Below are 23,892 nucleotides of genomic sequence, written 5' to 3'. Positions count from 1 at the left end.
CCTTTTCCACCCAAGTCAACTAAAAATAATGATGATGAAGAATTTGAACGCTTTGCTGAAATGCTGAGGCCAGTCTTTTTGCGTACTCGCTTGACCGATATCTTGAAAATGCCTCCTTATGCAAAGTATATGAAAGACATCATCACTAATAAGAGAAAAAAAGGAAGCTGAAATATCCACTATGCTTGCTAATGACACTTTTAAACAAGGAGTACCTAAAAAACTTGGAGATCCGGGAATACCAACTATACCTTGCTCTATCAAAAATAATTATGTGAAAACTGCTTTGTGTGATTTAGGAGATGGTTTAGTGTTATGCCTTTTTCTTGATATAAAAGACTTGACCTGAATAAACTCACACCTACTGAAATATCTTTGCAAATGGCTGATAGGTCAACTGTCGTACCTATCGGTATCTGAGAGGATGTGCCCATTGTTGTTGCTAATGTTACTATTTTGACTGACTTTGTTATACTTGAGATGCCCGAGGACGACAACATGTCGATTATCCTTGGTAGACCCTTCTTGAATACTGTAGGGGCTGTTATTGATTGCAATAAAAGCAAGGTCACTTTTCATATTAATGGCAATGAGCATATGACGCACTTTCCGAAGAAACTATTCCAAGTGAATGATATTAATGTTATTGAAAAATCTCCAACAATCACTATTGGAAGTTTTCAAATACCTCTACCTACTGTCAAAAAGAGATATGAAACGCTTATTGTTGGGGAAATGCATATTCCCATTGAGGTAACTTAGTGATTTACGAAAGTTCTTCGATTTCATACTAATCGAAATTGGTTGTTAATAAGACTTGATCAACCTTATTAATGGATCATTTTTGAGCGGTATGAAGTTGATGAATTTAGTAAGCACTACTTTCTGTCCTTACCTTTTGTTTTCTGTTTTTATTAGTTAAATAAAATAAAATGCCATGTTTTGTCTGTTTTCTAAATTTCCCTTGCAATAAAAAAATGACCCAAAAATAAAAGTTCTCAGCATGCCCTGAAAATTTAATACGATTTTTTCTGAATATTTGAGAATTTTTGATGCAATAAACATCCGAGGGAGGTGCACTAGGTGGGCACAACCCACCTGGGCGCGCCAGCACCCCCAAGCATGCCCTGGTGGGTTGTGGTCACCACGTGGCCCCCCCTAACTTACCTCTTCATACCACATCATCACTTACCTCCAGAAAAAAAATCCCCATTGCTCTCTCTCCCGCGTTCTTGAGCTCAAACCCGCGGATTTCGATGTCTTTGCTTGAAGCTCCGTTTCTGAAATTGTTTCGGGGGTTTGTTTCTTGGTATGTGACTCCATAATTTGTCCAATTAGTTTTTGTTTTAGTGGCTTATACTTTGAATAATTAGTTACTCTTGTTGCTGCAGTAGATGTGCTTGCATGTTTAATTCTTAGAGTTCTAAGTATTTTGAATTCTTGCTATGGCCTCTGTGTATCCCTATGAGTAGTTGCTATCAATCTTATAAAGTTTTTTGACAAATTTTTGTCACCCCGGAATTTTTATTTTCAGAAAATTGTACGCAGACATGATGAACCTATTTGGAAGGAGTTTTTCGAGGAGACGATCCTCGGGGGCATCTTCTAGTGACAGTTTTGCTCATCGGTCTTATGTTGAACCAAGTGAAAGTTCCGCGCGAGATGCCGCCACCAAGACATGTTTATGGCCTAGCGATGAATATATGGTGCATGTGGGCATTAAAGAGGAATTTGAGCAATATGTTCACAATGCCGGCCTCGGTCCCTACCTATCAGATAAGTGTGTAACGTGAGTCTAGGGTGTCTTTTATGCTTTATCATAATCCTTATACTATCCCACTGGAGAATTTTGCGTACCATTGCAAACTTCCATTTTAGGGTTCGCTTGATGAGCCACCAACAGTTGAGTACCAGTCTTTCTTGACTAGCCTGTGCTACGATGAAAATAGGGTAGTGAGACAAGGAAGAATAAAGAGCATTCACTTTCCCACAATGCAGTATTTTGCATTATTTAACAGGAAATGCATAGTAGGCAAGAAAGACTGTAGCATACTTTGTGCGATAGATTTGAGCATCCTTCACACCACTCTCACTGGTAAAAGAAATTATAACCTTGGAGCGATTGTTGCACGTAGACTTCAGCGCAATGCTAACAGTGGTTGGTTCTATGGTGGAATTTATGCCACGCGTTTAGCACGATGGCTGGGTGTTTTGCCTTTGCCCTTTGATCCTATCCTACCTACGCGGTATTTAGATTTTGACACTTTGAAAGAACACAAGCTCCTTAAGGGAAGGGTTGATAATTTTACTTACAATCTACTGTTTAACCAAAGATCTATTGTGGACACCTATGTGCCTGCGCTTGCTATTTTTGATTATAACATCAAGGGAAGATATTTTGTTCTTGAGAGCAAGGCCCGAGCTCATAACGCAGTAGTGGTGGCGGCACGGCGTGCTGAGGCATCTGCACCGAGAGCCCTGATACATCGCCAATGTATCTATAATTTTTGATTGTTCCATGCTATTATATTATCTGTTTTGGATGTTTAATGGTGTCGGTGTAATAGAGTAGGGGTACCCTAGTATCCCGAACTTGTGCACGGGCAGTCGCAGCATCCCGCGGCAAGGCTTGCCGGGTGACCGCCAAGGTCCTCCGTGGTTCCTTTGGAGCCATTCAAGGACAGAGTATCCAAGCCAAGGAGACAAGGCCCCGGCAAGAGGAGCTTGCCGGGAAGGCCAACCAAGGCATCTCAAGGAACTTGCCGCGACGCGCCACGCATCCCGGCAAGGCCCGGTGAGCGACAAGCTCCCGGAAGCGACAAGACAACGACCGCGGCAAGGCGCTTGCCGCGGCAAGCCACCACTCTGTCCCCGCGCTCCAGCACATCCACCAACGTGTCGCTCTGGGACCCTTCCAGGCGTACGTGGCGGGAGGCTGTGCAGCCAGCGGTGCGCGGTGGCAAGCGGCGCTGACAAGATTGCCATCGTGGCGAGCGGTGGCGTCCCTGACGGTCCCTTTTGCACTATTTAGGCGACGCAGACGGGCATTTAATGCCCTGGTCCCCTGCCGTCAGGGTTAGGTATGATACACTGTAGCAGGTAGCTGTACCAACCGCAACACCTTTCCATTTTTACCCTTGTCTACGTTGCCACCTGTCGGTGACCCCTTGAGCATATAAAAGGAGGCCCATGCGCAACGTAGAGGAGAAGGGGGGGAAGAGAACACTCACGCTCGGTCTCCTTAGCTGCTGGGGTGTACTGTAGCACTCCGCGCTCCCGAGCAAGAACTCAATACAAACCACAAAGCAGGAGTAGGGTTTTACGCATCCGTGCGGCCCGAACCTGGGTAAACTGCTCGTGTGCTTCGCCTCGATCCGCTCTTCCTGCGACCCTCGCCCCCGCCGAACCGAAAGGGACTCGGTCCGCCGGTCCCATAGGTGCTCATGGATTAGTCCCCCGATATCTTTGGCGCGCCAGGTAGGGGAGTCAAGGTTGTGTGAACCAGATCCGGCGTTCACACGAGCTAGATCTTCATCATCTTCATCGACATGCCGCCGAAGAAGAAGGCTTCGGAGGCGTCTGCTCCGTCCGCGCCGAACACACCACCGCCGGAGCAAATGGCTGATGGGGCAGACGCCGGCGGAAGAACGGGCGTCAACGATGGAGCTCACAGTGCTGCCAGGTCCAAGGACAAGGCTGCGCTGCCCATCAGCGGTGTAGCCGGCTCCCACAACGACCGGGCGCACTCCAAGACCTCGGCGTCCGTACATGCACCACGCCCATCTCAGGAGGCGCGGGACCGGCAGCGTCATGGTACTCACGGTACCATGCATTTGCTGGACCAAGATCGAGCTGGTGGATCTCGGAGTGCTCAAGATCAGCATGCACGCCAACATGCTGGCACGAGCGAGGCACGGTCGCCTGGACGGGATACTGCTCCTTCTAACATAGTTAGAAGTTCGAGCATATCCCGCTCCTCGCACCGTTCGCCACCGCCACCCGCCACTACAGCAGAAGCTTTGGTGCGAGCTCAACTGCTCCTGGACTACCCTCCAACGGCACACAAGATCGACGACTGGAGGGCCACCATTCAGAGTCTCATCGGCTTCGCCAACGGCGACACTCAACGGCAGCCGAGCATGTCGCAGCCGCGGCAAGTCAGCCAGGCACGAGCCGGTGGCGATAAAACCGGTGGGGGTGCAACCACTTTGCACTCTCCGCCCCGAAGGCCAAGATCGCCGACTCGCCGGATCCACCTCGACAGCGACTCCACCGCGTCATCACATCCACGAGCTCGTCGCGATCAGCGCCAAGTTCTTCACGAACGACAGCAAGAAGACGCTCGTACTTGCATCGAGCGCCGAAGAGAAGCGCGACGTCAATCGGACCAGCGCGCTGGGCCCTCTGTCGACATGCATGCGCCAGGGGAACCAGGCGACTTGCCGTACGCGGTAGGTTGCCCTGCGTTTACTCGTGAGCTGCGGCAAGTCCATTGGCCCAGCAAGAAGAATTTCAAGCCAGATGTACCAGAGAAGTATGACGGCAAGTCGCATCCGTCGGAGTTCCTCAGCATCTACACCATCACGGTGCAGGCTGCCGGGGGGCGGGACGACAAGATCCTTGCCAAGAAGGTCCCCAAGATCAACGCCAAGAGCGCTGAGGAGCAGTCTGCTCCGGCAAGCCCTAGGGTTTGTTCCGTTGAAGTAGAAGCTCCCGACAAGTTTTTCTTCGACAAGCTTGCCGGGGAACGTCAAGCTCCGGCAGAGCCGCAGGTTCTTGCCGTAGAAGCGGATGTTCCCGCAGCAGCAGATTTGCCTTTAGTCCTTGTTGTCGAGCCACAAGCTCCAGCATGGACACAGCAGATTGTCCGTTTCCTTCAGACAGGAGAACTTCCCGAAGAGCAAGAAGAAGCGGCAAGAGTAGCCCGACAGTCAAGTATGTCCATTTTTTCGACAACACACTGTACAGAAGAAGACTCAACGGTGTGAAATTGAAGTGTATTCACCGGGAAGACGGACAAAAGCTGTTGGCAGAGATACATGCAGGCATATGTGGTCACCACATTGGCGCAAGAGCACTTGCCGGCAAAGCATTCCGGCAAGGTTTCTTTTGGCCGACAGCCCTCCAGGATGCAACTGCGCAAGTAACCAAGTGTGAAGCGTGCCAGTTCCATTCCAAGCAGATACACCAACCAGCTCAAGCTCTCCAGACGATCCCTTTATCCTGGCCATTTTCGGTCTGGGGGCTCGACATCCTCGGCCCCTTTCCCCGAGCAGTCGGGGGCTTTGAGTACTTGTACATTGCAATCGACAAGTTCACAAAGTGGCCGGAAGTGGAAGCAGTGAGGAAGGTGACAGCACAGTCAGCAGTCAAGTTCTTTAGGTCGATTGTTTGCCGCTTCGGGATCCCTAACAGGATAATCACCGACAACGGTACGCAATTCATGAGCCGCACCTTCATGCAGTACGTCCAAGATCTTGGCGCCAAGGTCTGCTTCGCTTCAGTTGCTCACCCGAGAAGCAACGGTCAAGCGGAGAGGGCAAATGCTGAAGTGCTGCGTGGGCTCAAGACCAGGACTTTCAGGTTGCACAAGTGCGGAAGAAACTGGATCGAGGAGCTGCCGGTGGTTCTTTGGTCGATTAGGACGACGCCAAATCGAGCCACTGGCCAGACACCTTTCGCTCTAGTCTATGGAGCAGAGGCAGTTCTCCCCACGGAACTCGTATACGGGTCACCTCGAGTGCTCGCTTATGATGAGCTTGAGCAAGAGCAGCTGCGACAAGTTGACGCGCTACTCCTTGAGGAAGACCATCTTCAGGCTGCTGTACGAGCTGCTCGCTACCAGCAAGCTTTGCGCCGCTACCATAGCCGCAAAGTTAACGCCAGAAGTCTCGAGGAAGGCGACCTTGTTCTTCGGCGTGTTCAGTCCGCCAAGAATTCCAACAAGTTGACGACGAAGTGGGAAGGCCCTTACCGGGTGAAACGAGTCACTAGGCCTAGCGCTGTCCGCCTTGAGACCGAAGATAGCATTCCGGTGAGCAATTCCTGGAACATTGAGCATCTTCGTAAGTTTTACCCGTAAGGCGCGGTTGCCGGAACCTGTTCCGGCAACCACCTTTGGTACAAGTCTTGCCGCTGTTGCATGTAATCCTTTATACAAAGCTGGGCGCAGACCCCGTGCATAAGTAAAGCTCATATGCTCCACACATCTTGTCAATTTCATGCTTTCTATTTTTTGCATATGTGATCTGACACTTTGTGCAGCACCTACTCCCCGGTAAGCAATAACGAGCCGTAAGGCTCCATATCTTTATTTTCTCCTCTTTCTTTTTTCTCAAGGAAAGGAAGGTTCCCTCGCCCACAAGTTTGCCGGGGGGGAAAGGAGAAGATAATGGTACGGACCAGGCGTCGTTCAAGAAAGTTTCGCCTTACCGGGAAGCAAACAACAGAAAAGCTAAGTTGCTAAAGTTTGAGCAATCAGATTTTTTAAATTTTTAAGTTATCTCCCTTGAACGACCACACTTTGTATGGAAAACCTATGCGCAGAGGAACCAACTCGTAGCTAGTTGCGCCCTTACTTTGTTTCGAGTCCGCTCAACAACTTAATTAAGCTACGACTAGTTGTGACAAGGTTTCTTGTCGGTAGCGGCACCGCCAGCAGGCTGCTGACGTCCCGCACTCAGCGCTCACGGCTAAGGTGCCTACACCGGCAAGTTCCCTAAAAGCGTAGGGCAAAAACATACAAAGGGAGGAATCAAGTAAAGGGAATAACATTGCAATCATTACCCGGAATAGAGTTATATTACAAGGTAGCTTGTCGCGGCTCTAACAGATTGTTCTCATAACATGACCAGCAGCGACAAGAAAAGAAGAAAACGGGTGGCCTAGTCTATGCGATCGCCCTCAATCCTCTTGATCCCGCTCACCTTGTCCACAATGGGTGCGACAAGGGTCTTGAGCGCCTCCAGATCAGCATCCGGCGGCAGGGTCTTGAGGACGTTGGTGAGGTTGAGGCCCGGGTTGCGGAAGGCCACCTTCACCAACACCTTTTGAAGAGCTCCCGCGCAGATCTTGCGTGACTCGTCGGCCAACTGCTTTGGGATCTTCTCCCGGAGCCGCTGGAGGGCCGTCGCCACGACTTTGAAGGACAAGGTGAGCTTGGCGCTGGGTTGGAGGTTCTCATCAGAGGGATGCCCGAGATCCTCCACCCCCAGCTGCGCCAGCTCCCTATCGATATCTGCGGCAGCATTCACGAGACCCTCCGTCCAGTGCTCCACATTCTCCCTAAAAGCATTCTAGGCGGTGGCGGCACTCGCCAGCAGCGCCTTGTCGGCCTTGATCTCCTCCTTCAAGGCCACCTCCTGCTCCCTGGCGCCGTCCAGCGTCTTGGTCAAAGTGGTCAGCTTCAACTCAAGATCTGTGTTGGAGTCCTTGGCGGCGCTAAGCTCTTTGCCCTTCTCGGCGAGACGAACCTGCAGCTCTGAGTTGCTGTGGGCATCCTTCTCCCGCTCACACTTGAGCGCGGCAAGCTCTTCACCACTCGCCTTGAGATCGGCCTCCAACTGCGCCACCTTTGTCTCCAGCTCCTTCTTGGTGGCCTCGGCAACTGCGGCAGCATCCTCTGCTTGCTTAAGGGCTCCGCTGAATTTTTGCTCATGCGCGGCAAGCTCCTCCTCATGGCTGTCGAGGTTAACTTTCCGCTGCACCAGCTCACCCTCCTGCACAGACAGCTTCTCAGCGGCAAGCCGTTGTTGCTCTTCAACTTCGGCCTTCTCGAGGAAGAAGGCCTTCTGCTCTTCGGCGAGTTGCTCCCACTCCTCTGCTAGGGACCGGAGAGCTTCCTGGTTGAGACCCCGGAGCTCCTCCGCGCGCTTCTCGATGTCCGCTCCCGCCTTCGCGACAAGCACCTCGCGGGATTCCAGCTTGGCTTGCCGCACGCGGTAGAGCGACAACAGCTTCCGCAGCAGCCGCTCCTCCTTAGGCTCGCCGCTGCTACTACTCGGCGCATCAACTAGCGTTAGCCCAGTGGAGGCGAGCCCCTCTCCATCAAAGCTCTCTCCCTCGACCGGCGCCCTGGAGCTTGATGGCCAGGGGAGGTTGATGAAGACGCCATCGCCGGCCTTCAAGTAGACGCCTGGCTGGGGCTCTTCGGAGCCTGGCGCTGCGGCAGCGGTTCCCATGCTTATAAAGAGGGAGGGGGCGGATTTTCCGCCTTTCCGAATAAAGAAACCACCCACGATCTCTCCCACGACGCCGCATTCAACGCGTGCCGTTCGGGGAGGGCGCGGTGGATATGGGGAGAGATACGGCGTAACCCAGGCCGCGCGTGCCCGTGCCCTGTTTTGGGCCTGGCCCAACAGCGCTCGGCGCCGTGTAAGGCCCAGGCCCGGGGGCTCCTGTCGGTGTACTAGAGTAGGGGTACCCTAGTATCCCAAACTTGTGCATGGGCAGTCGCAGCATCCCGCGGCAAGGCTTGCCGGGTGACCGCCAAGGTCCTCCGTGGTTCCTTTTGAGCCATTCGAGGACAAAGTATCCAAGCCAAGGAGACAAGACCCCGGCAAGAGGAGCTTGCCAGGAAGGCCAACCAAGGCATCTCAAGGAACTTGCCGCGACGCGCCACGCGTCCCGGCAAGGCACGGTGAGCGGCAAGCTGCCGGACGCGACAAGACAACGACCGCGGCAAGGTGCTTGCCGCGGCAAGCCACCACTCTGTGCCCGCGCTCCAGCACATCCACCAACGTGTCACTCTGGGACCCTTCCAGGCGTACGTGGCGGGAGGCTGTGCAGCCAGCGGTGCGCGGTGGCAAGCGGCGCTGACAAGATTGCCATCATGGCGAGCGGTGGCGTCCCTGACGGTCCCTTTTGCACTATTTAGGCGACGCAGATGGGCATTTAATGCCCTGGTCCCCTGCCGTCAGGGTTAGGTATGATACACTGTAGCAGGTAGCTGTACCAACCGCAATACCTTTCCATTTTTACCCTTGTCTACGTTGCCACCTGTCGGTGACCCCTTGAGCATATAAAAGGAGGCCCATGCGCAACGTAGAGGAGAAGGGGGGAGGGAGAGAACACTCACGCTCGTTCTCGTTAGCTGCTGGGGTGTACTGTAGCACTCCGTGCTCCCGAGCAAGAACTCAATACAAACCACAAAGCAGGAGTAGGGTTTTACGCATCCGTGCGGCCCGAACCTGGGTAAACTGCTCGTGTGCTTCACCTCGATCTGCTCTTCGTGCGACCCTCGCCCCCGCCGAACCTAAAGGGACTTGGTCCGCCGGTCCCATAGGTGCTCGTGGATTAGTCCCCCGACAAATGGGCTTTAATATACCTTTTTATATTATTTTTGGGACTAACCTATTAAACGAAAGCCCAGTACAAATTGCTGTTTTTTGCCTATTTCAGTGTTTTGCAGAAAAGGAATATCAAACAGAATGAAACCTTCGCGAGGATCGTTTTTGGAACAATCGCAATCCAGGAGACTTGGAGTGGACGTCAAGGAAGCAGCGTGGAAGCCATGAGGCAGGAGGTCGTGCCCCAGGGGGTGGGAGCGCCCCCACCCTCATGGGCCCCTCGTAGCTCCACCGACCTACTTCTTTCGCCTATATATACTCTTATACCCTGAAACCTTCGGGGAGATCGACGAAACACCATTTCCACCGCCGCAACCTTCTGTACCCGTGAGATCCCATCTTGGGGCCTTTTTCGGCGGTCTTCCGGAGGGGGATTTGATCACGGAGGGCTTCTACATCAACAACATAGCCTCTCCGATGATGTGTGAGTAGTTTACCACAGACCTTCGGGTCCAGAGTTATTATCTAGATGGCTTCTTCTCTCTCCTTGGATCTCAATACAAAGTTCTCCTCGATCTTCTTGGGTATCTATTCGATGTAACTCTTTTGTGGTGTGTTTGCTGAGATTCGATGATTTGTGGGTTTATGAACTTGATTATCTATGAATATTGTTTCATTCTTCTCTGAATTCTTATATGCATGATTTGATATCTTTGCAAGTCTCTTCGAATTATAGGTTTAGTTTGGCCTACTAGATTGATCTTTCTTGCAAAGGGAGAAGTGCTTAGCTTTGGGTTCAATCTTGCGGTGCTCGATCCCAGTGACAGAAAGGGAAATGACATGTATTGTATTGTTGCCATCGAGGTTAAAAAGATGGTGTTTATATCATATTGCCTGAGTTTATCCCTCTACATCATGTCATCTTCCCTAATGCGTTACTCTGTTCTTACGAACTTAATACTCTAGATGCATGCTGGATAGCGGTCGATGTGTGGAGTAATAGTAGTAGATGCATAATCGGTTCGGTCTACTTGTCACGGACGTGATGCCTATATTCATGATCATTGCCTTAGATATCATCATAACCATGCTCTTTTCTATCAATTGCTCGGCAGTAATTTGTTCACCCACCGTAGTACATGCTATCTTGAGAGAAGCCAGTAGTGAAACGTATGGCCCCTGGGTCCACTTTACATCATACAAGTTTCCAATCTACAATTCTAGTTTACTATTTATTTTGCAATCTATACCACAAAAATACCAAATATATTTATCTTATTATCTTTATCAGATCTCACTTTTGCAAGTGGCCGTGAAGGGATTGACAGCCCCTTTATCATGTTTGTTGCAAGGTTCTTATTTTTTTGTGGAGGTACTAGGCGATTTGCGTGTAGTCTCCTACTGGATTGATACCTTGGTTCTCAAAAACAGAGGGAAATACTTACGCTACTTTTCTGCATCACCCTTTCCTCTTCAAGGGAAAACCAACGCATGCTCAAGAGGTATCAAGAAGGATTTCTGGGGCCGTTGTTGGGGAGATTTGCACCAAGTCAAGTCAAGATTTGATTTCCCGACAACTAGCCATTTCTGGCGCCGTTGCTGGGGAGATCTACAAACAAGTCAAGACATACCAAGTACCCATCACAAACTCTTATCCCTCGCATTACATTATTTTCCATTTGCCTCTTGTTTTCCTCTCCGCCACTTCACCTTTGCCTTTTCTTCGCCTTCTTCCCGTATGTATCTTTGTTTGTGTTTCCTTGTGCCTTCTATTTTCTTGCATCTTTGCTTGATAAAAATCTATTTATATGGATCCACTTAAAGTGTTCTACTTGGATCATCTTCGATCCTTATGCGCTCGTGCTGAAACCCCAACTAGCCTAGTTGATGGGAAATCTTTAGATGAGCATGCTCATTTTATGCGTCATCGTTTGTCTGAAAAAGGGAGACTCTTATGGGATCAAATAAATAGATTGTTGTGTTATGCTTGGAATGTTTGTGAAATTTATGATTTTACGTGTTGCTCTAAGAACCCTAAAAAACACCTCCCCGACCTATGTGAGTTCAATGATAATGAAATCTTATCTTCTTACACAAAGGGTGTTTATAGTTACTATGATATCGAACAAATTGAAGAATTTGTTGCTTTTAAGGGTGCTTATGAAGTTGCTTCTTTGATTGAAAAGTATGATATTACTCTCTACTAATCTGAAAATTTTGACATACTTAAATATTGCTATGAAAACTATGCTCATAATGTCTATGTCAAAGAATTTATTGAAAGAATGACCGTTGCTTGGAAAGAAAATAATGATATGCATGAATCCATAGATAATTATGATTCTAATGATTTGATTGAAATATCCCTTGATGAACATGATGCTTGCTATTCTTGTGGCCATGATGCCAATATTTATGAAGATGAATTTGCTATAGTTCCTTATGTTAAAGATGAGATCGTTGCTATTGCACCCATAATTGATAGTTCCTTCGATGAAAATCATGATTGCAATGATGTTATTATAAATTCTATTAATGTCAATTGTGTTAATGATATTAAAAACCTCAAGCTTGGGGATGCTAGTTTTGCTATGACTACTATTTGTTGAAATGATCATGATTGGGGCGATTCTTCTTATGATCTTGAAAATTTATTTAAGCCCCATGATGAATATGAGATTGATAATAATGTTTGCAATAATATTGAAAGTGGGTTTGGAAGAGTGTCAACTTGAGATCCCACATATTTGGAGAATGTTCAATCTTATGAAGTTTTTGATAAAAGTGGGTTTGGAGAGGTCATGACTTTAGTTAATGTTAATCCCACTATTTTGGAAGAGTGTCAACTTTGCATACATGTGGATCATGTTAAGAATATGTTTTGTGATAGCTATATTGTTGAATTTTCTTATGATCCTACATGTAATTACTATGATATAGGAAAAAAAGGTTGTAGAAATTTTCATGTTACTAAATTACCTCTCGTTATGTTGAGATTGCTAGTGTTTCTTTCTGCTTCCTTGCATATGCTAGTTTTTGCTTGCCTTCATAATTTGTTTGCCTATAAGATGCCTATGCATAGGAAGTATGTTACACTTAGATGTGTTTGTCACGTGTTTTAGGATGCTCTCTTTGTGCTTCAATTCTTGTCTTTCATGTGAGCATCATTGAAATCTCTATGCCAAGCTAGGGGCGTTAAACGATAGCACTTGTTGGGAGGCAACCCAATTTTTTTGTTCCTGTTTAGTAATAAATAATTCATCTAGCCTCTGTTTAGATGTGGTTTTATGTTTTAATTAGTGTTTGCGCCAAGTAGAACCAATAGGATCTTCTTGGGTGATAGTTGTTTGATCTTGCTAAAAAAGTCAGAAACTTTGTGCTCACGAAAATAATTGTTAAAATTCACTAGAATGTGATAAAATTCTTTTTGCAGTAGATCAATATACAAATTATCCATGTTGTCCTAGTTTTTCAGGATTTTTGGAGTTACAGAAGTACTCGAAACCTATAGATTACTACAGACTATTCTTTTTTGACAGATTCTGTTTTTTGTGTGTTGTTTGCTTATTTTGATGAATCTATGGCTAGTATCGGGGGGTATGAACCATAGAGACATTGGAATGCAGTAGGTTTAATACCAATATAAATAAATAATGAGTTCATTACAGTACCTTAAGGTGGTGGTTTGTTTTGTTATACTAACGGAGCTGATGAGATTTTATGTTGAGTTTTGTTTTGTGAAGTTTTCAAGTTTTTGGGTAAAGATTTGATGGATTATGGAATAAGGAGTGGCAAGAGCCTAAGCTTGGGGATTCCCAAGGCACCCCAAGGTAAAATTCAAGGACAACCAAAAGCCTAAGCTCGGGGATGCCCTGGAAGGCGTCCCCTCTTTCATCTATCGGTAACTTTACTTGAGGCTATATTTTTATTCACCAGATGATATGTGTTTTGCTTGGAGCATCTTGTATGATTTGAGTCTTTGCTTTTTAGTTTACCACAATCATCCTTGCTGTACACACCTTTTGGGAGAGACACACATGAATCGGAATTTATTAGAATACTCTATGTGCTTCACTTATATCTTTTGAGCTAGATAATTTTGCTGTAGTGCTTCACTTATATTTTTTAGAGCAAAGTGGTGGTTTTATTTTGTAGAAATTATTGATCTCTCATGCTTCACTTATATTATTTTAAGAGTCTTTTAGAACAGCATGGTAATTTTCTTTGGCTATAATAGTCCTAATATGATAGGCATTCAAGATGGGTATGATAAAAACTTTCATATAGATGTTTTGAGATATAAAGGTGGTAATGTTAGAGTCATGCTAGTTGGGTAATTTTGAAATTGAGAAATACTAGTGTTAAAGTTGGCAAGTCCCGTAGCATGCACGTATGGTAAATGTTGTGTTACAAATTTGAAGCATGGGGTGTTCTTTGAGTGCTTTCCTTATGAGTGGCGGTCGGGGACGAGCGATGGTCTTTTCCTACCAATCTATCCCTCTAGGGGCATGCATAGTAGTACTTTGCTTCGAGGGCTAATAAACTTTTGCAATAAGTATATGAGTTCTTTATGACTAATGTGAGTCCATGGATCATATGTACTCTTACCTTTCCGCAATTTTCTAGCCTCTACGGCACCGTGCATTGCCCTTTCTCACCTTGAGTGTTGGTGCAAAATTGGCCAGTGCATCCAAACCCCGTGATACGATACGCTCTATCACACATAAGCTTCCTTATATCTTCCTCAAAGTAGCCACCATACCAACCTATTATGGAATTTCCATAGCCATTCCGAGCTATATTGCCATGCAACTTCCCATCGTTCCGTTTATTATGAGACGCTCCATCATTGTCATATCGCTTTGCATGATCATGTAGTTGACATCGTATTTGTGGCAAAGCCACTTTCATAATTCTTTCATACATGTCACTCTTGATTCATCGCATATCCGGTACACCGCCGGAGGCATTCACATAGAGTCATATTTTTGTTCTAGTATCGAGTTGTAACATTGAGTTATGAGTAAATAAAAGTGTGATGATCATCATTTGTATAGCATTGTCCCATGTGAGGAAAGAAGGATGGAGACTATCAAATAAAAAAATAAAAAAGAGGCCAAAGAAGCCCAAATAAAAAAGAGAGGCCAAAGAAGCCCAAATAAAAAAATGAGAGAAAAAGAGAGAAGGGGCAATGTTACTATCCTTTTTACACACTTGTGCTTCAAAATAGCACCATGATATTCATGATAGAGAGTTTCTTATTTTGTCAATTTCATATACTAATGGGAATTTTTCATTATAGAATTTGGCTTGTATATTCCAATGATGGGCTTCCTCAAAATGCCCTAGATATTCGTGAGAAAGAAAGTTGGATGCACACCCACTTAGTTTCTTTTGATGAGCTTTCATACACTTATAGCTCTAGTGCATCCGTTTCATGGCAATCCCTACTCCTCGCATTGACATCAATTGATGGGCATCTCCATTGCCTGTTGATTAGCCGCGTCAATGTGAGACTTCCTTTTTTTGTCTTCTCACATAACCCCCATCATCATATGCTATTCCACCTATAGTGCTATATCCATGGCTTGCGCTCATGTATTGCGTAAGGGTTGAAAAGGCTGAAGCGCGTTAAAAAGTATGAACCAATTGCTCGGCTTGTCATCGGGGTTATGCATGATGGGAGCATTTTGTGTGACGAAAATGAAGCATGGCCAAACTATATGATTTCGTAGGGATAAGATTTCTTTAGCTATGTTATTTTGATAAGACATAATTGCTTGGTTAGCATGCTTGAAGTATTACTATTTTTATGTCAATATTAAAATTTTATCTTGAATCTTTTGGATCTGAACGTTAATGCCACAATAAAGAGAATTACATTTAAAATTATGTTAGGGAGCATTCCACATCAAAAATTCTTTTTTTATCATTTACCTACTCGAGGACGAGCAGGAATTAAGCTTGGGGATGCTTGATACGTCTGCAACGTATCTATAATTTTTGATTGTTCCATGCTATTATATTATCTGTTTTGGATGTTTGATGGGCTTTAATATACCTTTTATATTATTTTTGGGACTAACCTATTAACCAAAAGCCCAGTGCAAATTGCTGTTTTTTGCCCATTTCAGTGTTTCGTAGAAAAGGAATATCAAACGGAATGAAACCTTCGGGAGGATCGTTTTTGGAACAAACACAATCTAGGAGACTTGGCGTGGACGTCAAGGAAGCAACGAGGAAGCCACGAGGCAGGAGGGCGCCCCGCACCCTCGTGGGCCCCTCGCACCTCCACCGACCTACTTCTTTCACCTATATATGCTTTTATACCCTGAAACCTTCGGGGAGAGCCACGAAACACCTTTTCCACCACTGTAACCTTCTGTACCCGTGACATCCCATCTTGGGGCCTTTTCCGGCTATCTGCCGGTGGGGATTCGATCACGGATGGCTCCTACATCAACACCATAGCCTCTCTTATGATGTGTGAGTAGTTTACCACAGAACTTCGGGTGCATAGTTATTAGCTAGATGGCTTCTTCTCTCTCTTTGGATCTCAATAAAAAGTTCTGCTCGATCTTCTTGGAGGTCTATTCGATGTAACTCTTTTGCGACGTGTTTGCCGAGATCCGATGATTTGTGGGTTTATGAACTTGATTATCTATGAATATTATTTGATTCTTCTATGAATTCTTATATGCATGATTTGATATCTTTGTAAGTCTCTTCGAATTATCGGTTTAGTTTGGCCTACTAGATTGATCTTTCTTGCAATGGGAGAAGTGCTTAGCTTTGGGTTCAATCTTGTGGTGGTCGATCCTAGTGACAAAAAGGGAAGCGACACGTATTGTATTGTTGCCATCGAGGATAAATAGATGGGGTTTATATCATATTGCTTGAGTTTATCCCTCTACATCATGTCATCTTGTCTAATGTGTTACTCCGTTCTTATGAACTTAATACTCTAGATGCATGCTGGATAGCGGTCGATGTATCGAGTAATAGTACTAGATGCATAATTGTTTCGGTCTACTTGTCATGGACGTGATGCCTATATTCATGATCATTGCCTTAGATATCATCATAACTATGCGCTTTTCTATAAATTGCTCGGCAGTAATTTGTTCACCCACCGTAATACATGCTATCTTGAGAGAAGCCACTAGTGAAACCTATGGCCCCCGGGTCTACTTTACATCATATAAGTTTCCAATCTACAATTCTAGTTTACTATTTATTTTGCAATCTTTCTTTTCCAATCTATACCACAAAAATACCAAAAATATTTATCTTATTATCTTTATCAGATCTCACTTTTGCATGTGGCCGTGAAGGGATTGACAACCCCTTTATCGCATTGGTTGCAAGGTTCTTATTTGTTTGTGTAGGTACTAGGCGATTTGCATGGACCCTCCTACTGGATTGATACCTTGGTTCTCAAAAACTAAGGGAAATACTTACGCTACTTTGCTGCCTCACCCTTTCCTCTTCAATGGAAAACCAACGCATGCTCAAGAGGTAGCAAGCCTCTGTGAGCTACCACGCCGACTACTACCCTCTAGTCTACTGAATGATTACCAAGTTAGGCCAAAAGCCGAAGCTTGGGGGAGTACGTGTCTCTCACCGACTTTACATTCATGTTCACTTATTCCATTTGTCGGTGTTCACACTTTTTCATCGTATCGTCCATGCTTAGATTTATTTTCTTTCTTTCTTCTTGTGTGTTTAAAACCTTTAGAAAAACCAAACAAAATTAGTTGTAGTTAATTTACTTTCTATGCATGCTTAGTAGTAGTACTAAGGCCTCCTTTGGTTCATAGGGTAGGAAAATCATAGGAATAGGAAAGTCATAGAAAATGAGATGACATGTATCTCAAATCCTATGAGTAGGAATAGGAAAGGAAATTCCCTTTTATTCACATCATAGGATTTTTTCCATTGAGTCTAGGCTAATGTTTATTTTCCTATGAAATGTGGAGGATAGGAAGAATTCCTTCATAGGAATATGATTCCATTCCTACAAACCAAAGGGCTCCAAAGGAATTTTTCCTATAAAAATCCTACCCTATGAAATTCCTACAAGATTCCTCTAAACCAAAGGAGGCCTAAAAAGAAAATCCAAAAAGATTTCCTTGTTCTTCTTTTGCTTGTTGGGAGCTTTCCCGTGTAAATAGTTTTCTCGTTTTTGCTTTTTATTTGCTTGCTCAAGAAAACCAAAAACTCCAAAAATATTTCAATGTGTTTCTCTGAATATCTTTTCTTTTTTATTCGAGTTGTACTGAGGAGAAGACCACGATGAAAATGTTGAGTGGCTCTCATATGAATAACTATTGAACTAATAAAGAGCCCATTTTACCTTGTCTTCTCCTGTTGAATAAAATGTTTGCAGATTCCATCTTAGTCCATGGCACTCTTGCACTATTATTATTTTCATATCATTCGGTCGTGCAAGTGAAAGGCAATAATGACGACACTCGATGAACTGGCCGTGGCAAAGAGAAACTGGTATGAACTCGACTTGTTCTATTTGTGTAAATATGTTTAACCTAGCATCCAGGCTTCATCCCATTATGATTAAACATGTTTGTAATAACAATTAGAGGTTATAGTTTCTCATGCCATGCATAAGTAGCTGGGAGTTGATAATGATTTATCTTGGATATCAACATAGCGTTAAAATGATTGTGATGTAGTATGATGATATGATATCCTCCACTGAATGTTTGAGTGGCTTGACTTGATACATGTTCATGCATGTAGTTGAATCAAAACCAACATAGCCTCTATAATATTTATGTTCATGGTGTTCATATCCTACTCATGGTAGTGTCCAATGTTACTTATGCATAATGCATGGTTATGATCGTTGTTGCTCTCTAGTTGGCCGCTTCTCAATCCTAATTGCTAGCCTTCGCCTGCACTAAGTGGGAACTCTGCTTGTACATCAAAAACCTTGAACCCAAAGTTATTCCAGATGAGTCCACCATACCTACATATATACAATATTACCCTGCCATCCTAAGTAAATTTGCATGTGCCACCTCTAAAAACTTCTAAAAATTATCCATTTTGTGTGCCTGGATTGTTCATGGAACGACAGGAGGTAGTTGATATCTTCTGTGCTAAGCGGCTTATTCTTAGGTCGAGTGTTTATTCACTAGCCATCGCACAAGAAAATGGGCGGTAATAGGGATGCCCAGTCCCAAACTGCAAACATGAAAAAGAGTTCATCTCTGAAATAATTAAACAAAAACTCCCAATGGAGTCAAAACCTTTACTTTTACCGTTTAGGAACCGCCACTAGCGTGCTTAGCATGGAAGATGTTGATAACTGATGGTCGTGAAGTGAATAAGAAGGGTGGATGTCTCAAAATATCATTTATCTCTGTTTTAAAAACTGAGCGCTGGCACCTCTGCAAATCACTACTTCCCTCTGCGAAGGGACTTTCTATTTACTTTTATGTTGTGTCATCACATTCTAAAAAACAAGTGCCAGAAACTAAGTAGAGCACAATTGTCATGATTTATGCATTGTGTGTAGCTAATGTTGGGTGCATCATGACTGGATCTTTTCTACCATGAATTACAATGTTTAGTCGCTGCTTGAACTTTGGAGGTGCTCTGCATTTATGTTTTGTGGTCTCAGAAAGGGCTAGCGAGATACCACTATTGTCATATTATATGATGGTTGTTTTGACAATGTGTTGCCGTTTGAGATATCTTATTATTGATCGCTATCTGATTATGTCATTGATATGAATCATTATAATCTTTAAGTGTTATTATTGACATGGTTAGTTATAATGTTGGCTGAAAACCAGGGTGCTGTTTAAGCTTATTTATGCAAACAAGAGCAAAAGAGTTCGTAAAAGTTTTTTTTCTCACTTTTAGTTTATCAACTTTATTGGTTGAGGACAAGCAAAGGTTTAAGCTTCGGGGAGTTGATACGTCTCCAACGTACCTACTTTTTCTCACGCTTTTCCTCTTGTTTTGGACTCTAATTTGCATGATTTGAATGAAACTAACCCCAGGCCGACACTGTTTTTAGCAGAACTACCATGGTGTTGTTTTTGTGCAGAAATAAAAGTTCTCGGAATGGAACAAAACTTTGCGAGGATTTTTTTATATCAATAATAAGAATTACTTGATCCAAGACCCACTAGAGAGGGGCCCCTAGGTGGGCACAACCCACCAGGGCAGACCCCCTCTCTTGGCACGCCCAGGTGGGTTGTACCCACCTGGTGGCCCCGTAGATGACCCCCCTGATACTATAAAATCACATATTTCCAGAAAAAAAATCAGGGAGAAAGAATTATGGAAATCCACGAGATGGAGCCGCCGCCAAGCCATGTTCTTCCTCGGGAGGGCAAATCTGGAGTCCATTTGGGTCACCGGAGAGGGGGATCTTCGTTCTTCGTCATTACCAACCCTTCTCCATCGCCAATTCCATGATGCTCCCCTCCAGGAGTGAGTAATTCCTTCGTAGGATTGCTGTTCGGTGAGTAGTTGGATGAGATTCATCATATAATCGAGTTAGTTTTGTTAGGGCTTGATCCCTAGTATCCAGTATGTTCTTATATTGATGTTGCTATTACTTTTCCATGCTTAATGCATGTCACTTTGGGCCCGGGTGCCATGATTTCAGATATGAACTGTTTATGAATTCATCATTATATCCATGTTCTGGATCCGATCTTGCAAGTTATAGTCACTTACTACGTGTTATGATCCGACAACCCTAGAGTGAAAACAATCGGGCCCACTCTCGGTGATGACCGTAGTTTGAAGAGTTCATGTATTCATTATGTGCTAATGCTTTGTTCCAGTTCTCTATTAAAATGAGGCCTTAATATCCCTTAGTTTCCAATATGGACCCCGCTGCCACGGGAGGGTAGGACAAAAGATTTCATGCAAGTTCTTTTTAATAAAGTACGTATGACTATTTATGGAATACATGCCTACATTATATCGATGAACTAGAGCTAGTGTCGTATCGCCCTAGGTTGTAACTGTCTCATGATGAATATCATCCAACAAGTCACCAATCCAATGCCTACGAACTTTTCATTATTGTTACTGCTAAGTTACCGCTGCTATCATCACTATTACACTTGCTACAAAATTACTGCTATCACTGTTACTGTTACTATTGCTACTGTCACTATTATCAAAACTATCAAACTACTTTGCTACTGATCACTTTGCTGAAGATAATTAATCTCCAGGTGTGGTTGAATTGACAACTCAGCTGCTAATACCTTCAAATATTCTTTGGCTCCCCTTGTGTTGAATCTATAAATTTGGGTTGAATACTCTACCCTCAAAAACTGTTGCGATCCCCTATACTTGTGGGTTATCAGCACGCCATTTTTGACATAAGTAAGCTAATTATAGGTCTTTATTGAGCTAACCCAGGTAACTAAGCATATTAGAGCTAATTTATCATTTTGGAGCTAACTTAGGTCATTTTCTAGCTAAAATTGATCATTTTGGAGCTAATTAGGCTTATTATGTCATTTTCAAGGAAAATAAGCTAACTATATGACATATATGATGTTACAAAGATTGTTATGCCATTTCAAACCTAAGTAAGCTAATTATACCATTTTTTGCATATGTAAGCTAAGTGTATGCCATTATTGAGCAAACGTAGCTAACTAAGCATATTAGAGATAACTTAGCATATTAGAGCTAACTTAGGTCATTTCGAAGGAAGCAAAGCTAAGTATAGATCATTTTGGAGCTAAGTAGCTAATTATGTCATTTTCGAGGAAGATTAGCTAAGTCTAGGTCATTGTGGTAAGCATTTTGGAGGAAATAAAGCTAAGTCTAGGTCTTTATGCATTTGGTAAGCAAAACACTAGAGAAAACTTACGGTCATCACGGAGGTGAAGGACCGGTCGGGATTGCGCCAGTTCCAGACGGAGAAGGACCAGTCAGGGTTGCGCCAGTGCGAGACGGAGAAGGATCGGTCGATGCTTGTCGGGAGGCTTGCTGCACCAAAGATCATTTGCAACGTCTCGTTAGCATGATGCAATTGAAACGTGAAAACTAGTAACTAATGACCATTCAAATGAAACTCACCATGTCTGCTATAGCAATCGGGGGCATCGGCGGAGGGGTTTGACCATTTTTCTCGCACATGCACTACACATTTTGTTTTCACGAGTCAGTCATATTAGTTAGTAATGAAACGAACATTACGTGCATGATCTGGCTAATATGCAGGAGAAACTTACCACGAGGAGCTCATATAGGGCCCGGTGAGACGCGTCGTTCCGGTTCCTCTCCGCCTCCAACAGACTAGCCTTCCCCTCCTCCAGCTCGATCTCCCTCTGCTTAGCCTGCCTATTTTCCTCCGCTAGAAGCTCCTAGGCCCTAGCCTCGATTGCGAGCTCCACTGGCCATGGTCGAGGTGGTATCTCAGGAAGAGACCTCGCCTGGCACTTCTTGATCCTCAGGAGACTTCTAGGACAACGTATCAGTCCATCCCCAATGGCTACCGAGCCATGTTTCCTCCCATCACCAGATAGCATCATGAGCTCTGGATCAAAAGGACTCTGGCTCGGGTTGAAGTCATCCCCTTTCATCGCCTTCCCAAAGTCTCTGTACCTCACGAGCTTGTTGTGGGAGGAGATGTTGGTGAAGCCCTCTGGATGATCGAGGTCATCCTCACAAAATGCCTTCGCCTTCTTGAACGGGGCGGTATGAGCCATGGCATAGAGGTCGTACAGCGGTGGCACGCCCTTCTTGTTGTGTTTCGCGTAAAAGAGAGGAACAACATATTAGCTAAGGGCTGAAGCTAGCATGAAGAATGAAATTGCATGGATCTTTAAGGGCTCAAACCACATACCCAGTGATCCCTGTGCTCAAATAGGTTGGAGCTCCCTTGATGGTGTGGCACACCTCACATTTGGGCGCGCTTATCCCTGGCCTTGTTGTGTTCGGCTAGCCATTGGGGAGAGCACCACTCATCCACCAACGCCTCCCAACAGTCCATCATATCCGCACACCATCTTGGGGGCACCTAAGTTTGGCAAAGAGAAATTTCAGCGCTACGCCTACGAATGAAATCAAGGAAACTAAATACAAGGCCTTAAGAATAGGTAATTACCTTCATGTACTTCTCCTTACTCAGATACTTGTCGCGGCACTTCTTCTTGGCCCTCCTAATGTTAGTCGAGGTGTAGTAGTCTCGAACAGCCTGCACCCTAGCCTCGTATCGTAAGTTCTAAAGTAGGCGCTTGCACTCGGCTTCAAGAACCCTAGTCGCCTCCGCCTCGTGTTCCTCAGAATACCTGTAGAAGGTCTGCAATCGAACAAAACAACACTGATTAGTACAATCACTAGGTAATGTTGATTTTTAATTTTGTAAAGGAGAAATTACCCAAAACCGCCGCCTCACAATGTCACCCACCGTTTCGCACAAGACACCGTCGACCCTCTCCTCCAGCAGGGCCGGGGCAGCCACATACAGCTCCCAGCTCAGTGCTAGCTGTGGAACCTGAAGCTCACCGGGCAACGTGACCCACCCCGGGAAGTGGTGCTAGCAAAGCACACCAAGGACCTGGTTGGGCCTGCAGACACCATCGGTGTGTATCCAACCCCTGTAGTATGACAAGGCCAACACATTAGATATTAATTTGAAGAAACGTGAAGGACAAAGGTTAAAAAAAATAGTAAATGCACTTACTTCTCCCCATCAGGCTGAATCAACCACCTCTTATCGCGGGTTGCCGGCACGGCCGGGAGCTTCGTACCACCATGCAGGTAGACCTGCTTGCCCTGCTCAACCAGCTCGCCCTCGCTAAAACTATCATCAGACCAGCTCTCCTTGCCATCAGCATGGCCACTAGTCTCCGGAGTCACATGGGACGAAGACTCTGGGACCGGAGTCTCGTGGGACGAAGACTCTGGGGCCCGAGTCTCGCGGGATGAAGGCTCGGCGACCCGAGGCTCGTCGGCCCAAGGCTCGTGGACCGGAGTCTGAGACTGGTCCAAGTCTGATGGGTCCACCTGAGACGGAGCTCTCCGGTGGCCCGGAGATTCAACTAGGGGTGGCGGCGAGGAAGGCACAACAACCTTCCTACCTCTCCCGCCGCCACGTCCACCTCTAGCTACACCCCTCTCCGTCTTCCCCGGACCTCTCCCGGCCGAATAACTAGGGCCCACCGGTGTGTGCATGATGTCTACCAATGCTCTCTGAAGGTGCTGGGGTGGAATAACAGCACCCCTCCTAGCACGCGCCGAGGAAGGAGGCTCAGAGCTCTCTCGACCCGCGCCCACCATCTGTCAACACCTACAATGACAAAGAGTAAACGAATTAGTACAACATAAATATAATAAAAAATTTGGTGGGTGAAAACAACACCTAAAAAATTAACTAACTAATTAACCTAAAAAAGTAACTAACTAACTAATTAAAGGCTTTTTCTTAAGGCCAGAAATGGTCTTTAATAGGTTAAAATTATTTTACTGTTTCAAAAATATTTGAGGAAATTTAGGGAAGCTCATTGGACATATATTGTCCATATATAAGAGTTTCAACACACGGTCATGTTCAAAATATTGGTTAAATCCATCAAAACCCTTTTCTGTTATTTCA

The 23,892-nt window shown here is 45.2% G+C and overlaps 1 pseudogene; it reads right to left on the bottom strand.

Annotated features, from left to right (window-relative positions):
- Positions 1-21,147: 21,147 nt before the first annotated feature.
- Positions 21,148-23,576, bottom strand: LOC147984647 (uncharacterized; annotated as a pseudogene).
- Positions 23,577-23,892: the final 316 nt, after the last annotated feature.

This window comes from Triticum urartu, chromosome 2A (assembly GCF_056163025.1).
Source record: "Triticum urartu cultivar PI428250 chromosome 2A, HENAU_Tu73, whole genome shotgun sequence".
NCBI classification, from domain to species: Eukaryota; Viridiplantae; Streptophyta; class Magnoliopsida; order Poales; family Poaceae; genus Triticum; species Triticum urartu.
This window is presented reverse-complemented; position numbering and strand designations above follow the sequence as displayed.